Source organism: Cricetulus griseus (assembly GCF_003668045.3).
Source record: "Cricetulus griseus strain 17A/GY chromosome 1 unlocalized genomic scaffold, alternate assembly CriGri-PICRH-1.0 chr1_1, whole genome shotgun sequence".
NCBI classification, from domain to species: Eukaryota; Metazoa; Chordata; class Mammalia; order Rodentia; family Cricetidae; genus Cricetulus; species Cricetulus griseus.
Genome location: NW_023276807.1, coordinates 189970597 through 189982500, shown reverse-complemented (window position 1 = coordinate 189982500; position 11904 = coordinate 189970597).

The window sequence follows — 11904 nt, the reverse complement described above, 5'->3', positions numbered from 1 at the left end:
TGAGTGACTACTGTGAATGTCACTGCACTCTTTCTGGTTTTAAAGAGACCGGGATGGTTAATCAAATAAAATGTAGATTACAAGTCAGGGACAGTGTACAAATGCACCCTCATCTCTGAGCTCAGGGCTCCAAGCATCTCAGTCAAAGAAAAACACAGGCATGGCCATTATATCTTGAGGAAATGAGCATACACAGTACAATGAGTCAGTGCAGTTTGTAAGCCCTGCAGAAGTGCATTGCAGAGAAGTGAAACAAACCATCTTTATTCAGACCTACTGCCTGCAGTCGTTAACAGTGCTCTTATTCTTTACTCAGCATCCGGCAGCTTTGATGTAAAACAGCTCTTCCAAGTTCTGGGGAGATACTTGAGCAGGTAAGAGTGTTTGTTGTGCAAGCACAAGGACCAGAGTTCTTATCTCTAGAACACACATACAAAACAAAACAAAACGTCAGGTTGGTTGCAAATATCTGTGACCCAGCACTGGCAACTTAGAGACAGGAGGATGACTGGGGCTTGCAGACTGCCAGCCTAGTTCCAGGTTCAGAGAGAGACCCTGTCTCAAAGGAATAAAGCAGACACTGATACAACATAGAGCAAGATAGCGGACACCCTCCTCAGGCCTCGGTGCACGCACAAGCATGCTACACACACCACAAATATACACACGTGCACATACACAATTAAATGCAAAATATAATATCTCTTAGGAATTTATATTCCTAACTGAACTGGGAACTGGACAGATCATATGTTCAACTGCTGGGAAGTAATTTTGAAAATCCTGGCAGTTAGCCTAAAGATGAAACAAACTAACTCATTTCTCCTATTGTATAGATTTCACCTTTGGCAAACATACAGCATCCACCTGTTGTGTTTGCAAATGAAAACTGTTTTTATTCTGATTCACTGGGAATTGGCTGTTTCCCATAATGGAACTTGTACCACAGAATCACAAAACTGTGGTAGTAGAGAAGACCATGGCCCTGATACAGGTCATGGTCCATAACTTTTTGGAGTGTTGAACTGTTTTACCTCTGCTGCCTCTAATGTCCTCTGGCCTTGTCTCTGTTAAGAAGCCCACAGAAGCAGTTCTATTGTTGCACTTTAAGTCCCTCCGAGGTCCACAATGCCAGAAAAAACTCTTGTCTCTCTGGCTCAGGGGGACTCATTGAAAAGTCTTCAAACTGTCATGTTATACTTTCATTGTTTCTACTTTCACAGAGCAAATGATTGAAAATTAAACTTTCATTTAGAAGTGTAATTATTTTAAAGGCTAGCAGGGCTTTGTGTTAAACAAATTTACCTCAACAAATAGGAAGAAGATGTGGAATGTCGATTGGAAAGTTAATGAAATAACCATAATTTGGTTAGGTGGATCAACCAATATCGCCTTATTCATCTAAACAGATTTCACTCCTTATTTATTTAGTTGTCACATATGTAGCAGTGTTATTTGTACTTTCAGAAAGTATACCATAATTCAGAGTGACTCAGACAAACATTTTTAAGACAGGAAGCAGAATATCTATATAGATAAAAATGAAAATTATGTGATTCCCCTCAAAAGAATGGGACAGTATGTGTCACAAAAGTAGCAATGATGACCATGCCACTCAGATTTGCATTGCTGTGATCAAGTGACATGAGAGAAACCACTTAGGGAGGAAATTTTTATCTTAGTTCATAGTTCCATAGGATTCAGGTCATTTGCCTTCATTTTTCTGGGTCCAACCATTACAGCAGTGGGAATTTCTAATGGAGAAGCCTCTTGGTGGAGATGCAGAGAAAGGACATGGTAGTGGGCTTCCTCCTTTCATTCTCTCCTTCCATCCAGTCCCCAAGTCTTCAGAGGATTTGGGTGGGTCTTTTGTCCCCAGGCAATCCTCTCAGGAAAGCATCCACAGTCTTACCTAAGATGTGCCTCCCAGGTTTACCAGGTGTTCTAAGACCAGTCAAGTTGAAAATGAAGATTAACCATCATCATCAATGCTAATTTGAATTTCTAATCTCTTACAGTTCCCCTAGTAACATGAAATTCTGTTCTGAATTTCTGAGATAAACCAGTGTTATAGATTTTTAAAAGTTAATGCTTATCCTGCAGCAGACGATATGACTGCAGGGATAGACTTGACTGTGGTAGAGATGGAAAGAAGAAGATACAAACACATAGACTCAGAGAGCTGGGATTAGGTGGGCTGGACTCTATGGTAGAGAAGCAACAGCACCCTGGTGGCTCAGAACATCTCTTGTATAAGTTTGAACAGGGAAATGGTGTTATTGCATACAGTTGGCAGCTCAGAGCATTTCTTATATACGTTTGAAAAGGGAGGTGAGGTTATGGTATACAGCTGAACAGGGAGGCAGGTTTAGCTAATCTTGTTAGGAGCAATCTCTGTGTGTGTGGGGGGGGGCAGTCTTCAAACCACAAACATCTAGGCAAAGAAAACAAAGGTGAATATTTTCTTCATGCACCGTCAACATTCACACTCATGCCTGAAGAAGATTTTTGCCCTCTTTCTGAACCTCACCTGAGGAAGAAAGCTTTGCTACTCCCATGGAGTTGAAGCATTGAGTTTCTTAACATGGCTGTGCCCGTATCAACAACACACATTCACTCTGGGCTTCACTCACTCCCTATGTTATCCTATTGCCTGGAAAGCTCTTGGATGAATGAACGAACAAACAAACAAATGGACAAACTGTGGTAAGCAATCTTCAAGTGGTCCCTACCTCATGACGTTTAAATACAATGTAGTCTTCCCCATTGGAATGTTGCCTGGACCTGGTGACCTTCCTCTACAGCACTAAATGTGAAAGTGAGGGCATGTGTTTCCAGAGACTAACCTACTAAACACCATGCAGGTCATACTCCTCTGTCGTCTCCCACTTGTCCTCATAAAGCCAGGTACCATGTTTCCAGCTGTCCTTCAGGAGGCCTATGCAGCAAGGAATGAACAGTGTCCTCTAGCCAATAGTCAGTGAGGAACTAAGGATCAATCCAACATCTCACAAGAAACCTTAGCACTTTCATTATTATGTACATGAATTTGGTAGTTGGATTCTTCCCAGTTCAAACTTAAGATGAGTGAAGAGGCCTTGGACTCCACAGCAAAGGATCCTGTTAAGCTGGGCCTGAATTCCTCACTTCCAGCACTCTGAAATGCAAAATGTTGTCACTTTTAATTTGTAGTACAAATTCACTACACAGCAGTACTTAATACACTAACCAATATGCTGATGCCTGGCAGTGCTCCCATGGACACATTCATATTGCAATGCCTGGGGCCTATCCAGCAGCTCAGAGATAGCAATATGCTGATGGAGGCAGCAGCCTGGGCAAGGTGTGCAGGAGCTGACAGGTAACGTGGCCCCTGTAAGGTATGATAGACATACAATGCAAATATCGCCTTTTCATCTCTTCTACTTTAGGATTGAATTTACTACACCAGCAGCCTAATAGGCCCACTACATTTTGTTGAGTGGTGGGTTTTAAGAGGATGGTATTGAGCAAGGCTCTGGTAAATCACCCACATGAGAGCATAAGGACTGTGTTTCAATTTTTAGCACCCATGTAAAAAGCCAGGCAGAGTACATGTGGCTGTAATCCTAGAGCTGGGGAGGCAGACACAGGATCCTTGGGACTCACTGGCCAGTCAATTTAGTCAATCAGAGAGCTCCTTGTTCAGCTCAGAGTTCTTGTCTCAAAATACAATGTAGAAAGCAATTTAAGAGATATACAAAGTTATCCTGTTCCCCCAGGCACGTGAATACACATACACACACACACACACACACACACACACACACAGAGAGAGAGAGAGAGAGAGAGAGAGAGAGAGAGAGAGAGAGCACAGAGAGAGAGAGAGAGACAGAGACAGAGACAGAGATAGAGACAGAAACAGAGAGAGATGAAAAATGCTATAGGCAAGCTAACCCACAGTAAGGTATATACTATCACTAGAGCCACAGGATCCCACTCTGAGTTTCAGGCCTAGTCCTTTCTGCTACCATCCTGACAGGAAACATAAATATACTAGACAGGGCTGACAGAAAATAGGCAAGCCTCTTGAGTTGGGCAAAAGGTGGGGGTGGGGGTGGGTGACCAAAAGCATTGTCATGTTCCCTAGGGAGCCAGATCTGGCAGGGCAGCCAGCAAAAACCTACTGCTGAAAGACCTGCTGAGTGTGAGCTGGCCCACCTGCTGGCTTGAGAGAGTTATGCAAACCTACCTTAGCCACAGCAAAGCAGGTCAGAGTTGCTCAGTCTATCCCACAGATCTCCAGGAGCCACCCCCAACAAGTGAAGTTCAAGCTGAAAGGAAAACCCAAAGGGGGGTGTGACGAAGCAGTCAACAGTCCCTTAAACATGCAGACCAAGGCAGTGCTTTAGAGAGGGGCATGCCACTCTGTACCCGTTAGACATTCTGAAGAAGTCAAGCATTGAACTTCAGAAGTGGTCTACTTTCTTTCAGAAAAAAAAAAAAAAATGAGTTTGTTTCAAGTCACAACAGTAGCAGCGAGTACCTACACTTAACTGTCAGACACCACACTGTCTGCTGCTCCTGGATGACCCAATCATATCTTGGAGACCGTATGTTTGCTGGGGACAATGCTGTATGAGGAGGTGTTGTGGAATATTAGTTTAAGACGTGTTACATTTGTTTATGCTGTGGAAAAATTGTTTAATGATGCAAAGATGTGTTGCATTCTTTTATGTTGCATTTGTTTAGCTCTGTGAAGTTGTGCTACTTTGCCTGTCTAAAACACCTGATTGGTCTAATGAAGAGCTGAATGACCAATAGCAAGGCAGGGCTGGTGGGCAGAGAGAATAAGTAGAAATCTAGGGGGGAAAGATGGAGGAATGAGACAAGGAGGAGAAGACTTCAGGGGCCAGCCACCCAGCTACACAGCAAGCCACAGAAAAAGAAGTAAAGAAAGGTATATAGAATAAAGAAAGGTAAAAGCCCAGAGGCAAAAAGTAGATGGGATGATTTAAGTTAAGAAAAGTTAGAAATAAGCCAAACTAAGGCCCGACATTCATCAGTAAGAATAAGACTCCATGTGACTTATTTGGGAGCTGGGTCCAGGGCCACCAAAGAGTGAAGAGTAAACAACAACAACAACAAAACCCCAAAACTAAAGAAGGTAGACAGCAGAGCTCCTGAGGAACTGCACAATGGGCAGTCAGCATCCTCTGGGTTGTGTGCTTGCATGGAGTCATTTAGGCTCTAAAAGAGAGGTGACATGCTCTCATCCTGCATGGCACTCTATCCCTTTCACCTCGGTCTGCCCAGACCACATGGCAGAGCTGAATTCTTTACAGTAAGACGATTTAAATCTCCCCTGGGAAGGTCATTTAGATACCCTGTTGCCTAGTTATCTATATGCATCCGTCAGGTCTGATGGGCTTAGGAGTTCATCTACCTAAAACCCAGGTGTAATTGTTCTTAATGCAAACACACACTCATTGGTAAAAGAATTCCATATTTATATTTGAGCACTAAGAATATGGATACTTAAGTATGAGACAGATTTATGCAAACCCAATGTTTTCATAGACTGCTAGTCTGTTGTTCACGACATAAAGACCGACTCTATGGCAGAAGGACAACGTTACCAACAAACAGAAAATAGTGTAACCATCTTTCTGCCTAACATCTAACAGATATTCAACATACAGTGAGTAAAAAAATATTCGAGCTTGGGTTAAAATACTATTTTCACTGACTGTAATATTCATGGAACCTCTGACTTATGTATGCTTCTGTCCTCCATGGGTTTTCCCATGTACCAAGTCTATTTTATGCTCTAGGACCAAGGACAAGGCAGGAACATAACACCTCTACAAATGCACACTCAAATATTTATTGAATGATCCTAAACACGGGCGCAGTGCCCTGCGCTCAAACCTTGGTAGCTTAATGAATCCTTCATTATCCAACAGGAGGAACTTAATAAAATGGGCATTAGATGAAGAATTAGAGATCGTAAACTCTTGCCTGGCTTCCGTGCTAACTCTGTGGCCTTGGGCAAGTCACTGACCTCTCTGTGCCTCCTTAGCTTTCTCTCCTTAATATCATTTACTACAATCACTCTGCCCACTTCATAAAGGCAGTGTTGGGTCAAAAGTACTGTATAACAGTCATTTTTGTTGTGTGGATAACATCAACCCAGGAGAACACAGGCCTGTGTGCTCAGAGATTTTGGACTGTCTTGTTGACAGACAATCCTAAGTTCCTGTCTAGGTTGTCATCTCCACAGCAACTGAATAAACTATACAGACTGAAGGATTGGCATGGAGCCCAGTACCAAAGCCACTTATACTATACCATTGGAGTGACCACCCCAGAAGGCCAGAGGCAGAAAAATTCTTCCCTCTGATAGACCCTTCAAAATGTGATCTAGAACCTCCCACAATAAATGTTTCTACCAACCCCGGCAAGAATCAGTGCCACCTATGAGGCTGAGATAGTCCATTGTCTCATAGTCAATGCACATACATAGGGCATCTGTGAGGAAAGAAGTTTCTTTTGGTCCTTCATGGTTTTCAAGGAGAAAGCCCCAATGGGATGGGAGAGGGCAATGGTCACTAACTCTCCAATAACTTCCTACAACCTGATTTGGAGAAAGGACAAGGCTTTGGTAAACTACTGTAGCAAGCTACACCTCAATCTAGAATTTGATAATATGCTTTCATTTTCAATATTTGTTCATGGCAACACTCCTTTGCCACGTTTGGTAAGGTGTAAACTTTTCTTCCATTAAAAAAAAAGTATGCAGCACTGAACAAGTGTTAGCTGTCATGGCCAGGCCAGCTTTGTCACTTCCTCCAGACCCCAGCCAGCCTTTTCTTCATCGACTACAGTAAGAAAATGTCTCTTCTTCCACCTGTGGGACCACTGCCCTGGGCCTGGCAGGCTTCCTTGCCCCCAACACAGATGAAAGGCATATGGTATTTTGTCAGTCAAAACCAACACATCCTCAGCTTTGGAATCAGGCCACTCCCACCCCAGCCATTCTGCCTTTGAGTAAGAAAATCAGGAACCTGGGTATCCAAGGGAACTTCTCAGGAAGGGTCCCCTTGGGAAGCCACAAGCACCAAGACTTCTTATGATATGACATGGACAACACACACAACACACACACACACACACACACACACACACACACACACACACACACACACACATATTCAGGCCTGGCTTTGTGACTCAGTCTCTTCATGATTCCAGGAGGTGATGTCCTCATCTCCAGTGCTTTTGCTTAGTGACTGTCCCAGAATGCCCCTATAAGCACCAGAGCTCAGCACTCCCCAAACAGATGCACAATAAGTACTCAAGAGAAATGTATCTACCCTATAGGGCACAAATAGTTCCTTCAACACTGTGTATAGTACCCTAGCCCTAGCTTGGATTCGGGCTACTTCTGGCCTTTCTAGGATCTCTATGCACCAAGTACTTGAAGAGGTCTGGTCAGGAAAGGCCTTGACTTAGTCACCTCCTGTCTTTCAGCTCTTGGGGTTCCTCTGGACCACAATGTTGGGTTTCAAAACACATTTCTCGGCACAAAATGAACAGAAAGAATTAGACAGTGCCCTCAGGGAAGAGGTGAGGCACTTCTACCAGGGTCCCAGATGGAGAGGAAGGAAAGCCATTAGCTGGAAATTGAAGAAAACATTAGGAGTGAGGTTGTGAGGAGTAGTAACCACCAAGAGGTCAGGGACTAGGTAGGATCAGCCCATCATGGGCCTCCTGCCCCCAAATCCTGGGACCAGCCCCTCCAGGTCACTGAGACTTTGGGCTGCAGAGGTAATTGCTCTACACTGGGAAGTGGTCTACAAAGGTCACCTGAGAAGTAACCACAGAACTGAGGGAATGTGTTGATTTCGCCTTTGAAGAGCACAGCATCTCTCATAGTTTCCCCAGCTTCCTCTTTAAATGTCTTTCTCAATGCTCGTTTGGCCCCTGTCCCCAAGGCTCTCAAGTGCATTTAAGTTGGAAGAAAAATTGACGAGCAGAAGTATCTACATTGTACCCAGGACAGTGTTTGAACTTCCTAATGGCTCCAGGCAATCCCTCAGGGCCGGGTTTCCAATAAAACGAGGCAAAAAATAAGGCGAACACTTTCCTCACCTGCCAACCTTCTTTAAAATTGTGATTCAGTTTCAGGCTTGGACTATCTGGTTATAGCTGGTTCTCCCCAGCCTGGGTCCAGCTTTTGCACAGCAGACCTATGCCCAGGGACCAGTAGCAAAAAACATTTTCTAGTTTCATTTAGGTCACTGTGATATAAATATCCTAACAAAATGCAACTTATAGGAGAAAGTGTTTTGCTTACAATTCCACGTTGCAGTGATCATTGTGAGGATATCAAGGCAAGAACTTCAAAGACCTGGTCACATCACATCCACAGTCAAGAGCATAAAAAAATGCTTCACTCATCTGGATTTCTCCACTATTATATAGATCAGGATCCCCTACCTAGGGAATGGTGCCATCCACAGTGGGTGGGTTTTCCCATATCAATTAACTTAAGTTAAAGCAACCCCAAGTTAGAGAATCCAGATTTCCTCACTGAGGTTCTCTTTCCAGGTGATTGTAGGTTTTAGCAAGTTGATAACTGAAGCTAGCTATCACAATTTTATTCACAACTTCATTTAATGAAGTTTGTTGCAAAGTACCTGTTCTCCCAGCACTGGGCGTTTGGATCATTTACCATTTGCAGGCTGCTCACAGCCAATGGCAGCTTCCAGAAGCTGCATTTCATTTAGTTGCTTCTCTGTAGTCCATGCTTGAGGACCACCATAGTCCTGTGGGCTTGTGAGCCTGGGTACCATATGGCACTCAAGTTGGGCATGCATGTGCTTGTCAAGGATGTATACTCATCCACATGGACTTCAGCACCATAGGAAGTTGAACCATAAGTGAGCCATTTCCTCACTTACCTTTCCTAGAGCAGATTTCCACATTTGAGTGTCTGTGTTTAAAGGATTCCCAGTATTTTCATGTAAAGTTAAAAGCACAATATAGAGATAGTTCATGGTCTTGAATGGCAGTTGGTTTTTCACCCGTGTTGCACATTTCCAGGAAACCCTTAGGAAGGACCTGCTTTCATGGGTCAAACCTGAATCATTGGTTTCAGTAGCACCTGAGACCTCAGAGTCTCCCTGTCTCTCCCCATCTCTTGATCTTTGGCAATGATGTTCCTAACGTAGGAAAATGGCCCTAAAATTACTATTGCATGAGGACTTCCTGGCACCAGATGCTTCCCACACTTTATCTCATTTGATCTTTCTGATAGCTTAATTCAGTTCACATTACGCTACTTTAGAGATGACAATCACTGAACTGAGGTGTGCTGAGCTCCTACTATGTATCAATCCTTATAGGCAAAGCGGTGTGTGCCCCTTGCTGAATTCTCCCATATCTATGAAGATGGCAGTTGACACTTCCATTTCACAGTTGAGGAAACTGAGGCTCTGAGCTGGGAAAAGATGGGTCTGCAGTACCCAAGCAGGAGTAGTGACAACTCTGTGACCATAGTCTGTCACCCCACTATAGTATCTGTATGATGGAACTACTGGAGTTTCAGGGAATCCTAGGGCAAGCCTCAGAGAAGGCCTCGGCAATTAGTCATGAGGTGAGTGAAGGATGTATCTCTGGATCCTTCTTCAGAGATTCCCAAAAGCACAGTGTTAGTCAAGAGATGCTTCTTCTTCATACCTGGTCTTTTCTTGATGCCACTCAATGTGATATCTCAGTTTAGCATTCCCCATCAATGAAGGAAAAACATCCTTGCTGAAGGCACAGCATTACATTTTAATGGTAACTGTGGCAAGAATAAACTGGACATTTTTCCTAACAAAATTCCTGCCCAAACCACCCCTGGTATCTTTGGATCTCTAACATGTATTAGACTGTGGAATTATGAATGGCCCTTTAGTCATCAAAAGCATGGGTGTCCCCATTTCTCTCCCAAGACACAGCAGAACCTCTCTCTGTTTCTACACTGTGTCAAGAATGAAGTTGTATCCTGGATATGCAGAAGGCCTGAGACACAGGGAGAGGAGGAAAATCTGGCACCCAAGATGGCAAAAATGAGGTTTCTGGCTCCTCTAAAACTCCAAGGCTGCCTCTTACAGGAGGCACCTGCTGTTCTGAGCAAACTCATGTGCAGAGGAAAGATGTCCCTCTCTGTAAATCACTCTGGAAAAGGAATAGGAGAAATCAGCATGAATTCTAACCTGATGCATAGACTAACCTACCCCTCTGTGGTAGTTTGAATGTAAATGACCCTATAACCTCATAGGTAGTGGCACTATAAGGAATTGTGGATTTATGGGAATGTGTATGGCCTTGTTGGAGGAAGTGTGTCACTGTGGGGGCGGGCTTTGAGGTTTCCTATGCATAGGATACCATCAGTGTCTCAGTTAACTTCCTGTTTCCTGCAAGATATAGCACTCTCAGTTACTACAATACCATGTCTGCCTGTATGCTGCCTTGAACTCCACCATGATGATAATGAACTGAACCTCTGAAACTGTAAGTAAGGCCCTCAATTAAATGTCTTCCTTTAAGAGTTGTTGTGGAATGGCAGAAAGACACTTAAAGAAAGGCTCAACATCCTTAATCATCAGGGAAATGCAAATCAAGACCACTCTGAGATTCCATCTTACACCCATCAGAGTAGCTAAGATCAAAAACACCAATGACAGCTTATGCTGGAGAGGATGTGGAAAAGAAGAACATTCCTTCATTGCCAGCCAGAGTGCAAACTTGTACAGCTGCTGTGGAAATCAGTATGGAGATTTCTCTGAAAATCAGGGATCAACCTAGCTCAAGATTCTGCAATACCACTGTTGGGCATATATCTGAAAGAGGCACATTCACACCACAAGGACATTTGCTCAGCTATGTTCATAGCAACATTATTTGTAATAGCCACATCTTGGAAACAGCCTAGATGCCCCTCACCTAAAGAATGGATAAAGAAAATGTGGTACATTTACACAATGGAGTACTACTCAGAAGTAAGAAACAATGACATCCTAAAATTCACAGGCAAATGGACAGAACCAGAAAAACCATCTTAAGTGAGGTAACCCAAAACCAGAAAGACAAATATAGTATGTACTCACTCATAAGTGGATACCAGACATAAAGCAAAAGATACGTAGCCTACAATCCATAACCCCAGAGAAGCTTGAACCCTCCTCCAAGAAACAGATGGAAGCAGATACAGAAATCCTCAACTAGCCTGAAAAGGAACACAACCATATACAAGATATGGTTATTGGTGGTATATTATAAATGATAACAGTGAAAAAAACTCACACATGTAGCAGATAACCAGATTTGGCATTCGGAGAAGCCCAGACACAAATGCCTCCAACAGCTGGCCTGAACCCTGAGACAGGAGGAGCACCTCCTCCCCTTGCTCTTTATCCTACCCCTCCACATACCTGTGATCATGCCCAAATGGGCATGGTCAGCAGTACAGGTATCCAAGATCTCTCCCTACACTAAGCAATGGACCAAGATCCTGGAGTACAATCGAAGTGAGGGAGGAGCGATAATATGAACAAAGGAGTGAAGACCATGGAGGAGAAACCCACAGAATCAGCTGACCCAAGCTAGTAAGAGATCACTGAGCTAGGTCTAACAAATGGGGAACCTGCATAAGGCCAAACTAGACTCCCTTAATATAGGTGACAATGGTGTGACTGGGACAATATATGAGACCACTGGCAGTGGATCCAAGATCTAACACTAATGCACAAGCTGAGTTAGTGGAGTCCATTCTATATGGAGAGATACTTTGCAAGCCTAGACACAGGGTGTGGGGTGGAGAGGTGCCTTGGTCCTGCCTCAAGGAGATGATGGGACAGATGTAGTAGACTTCCT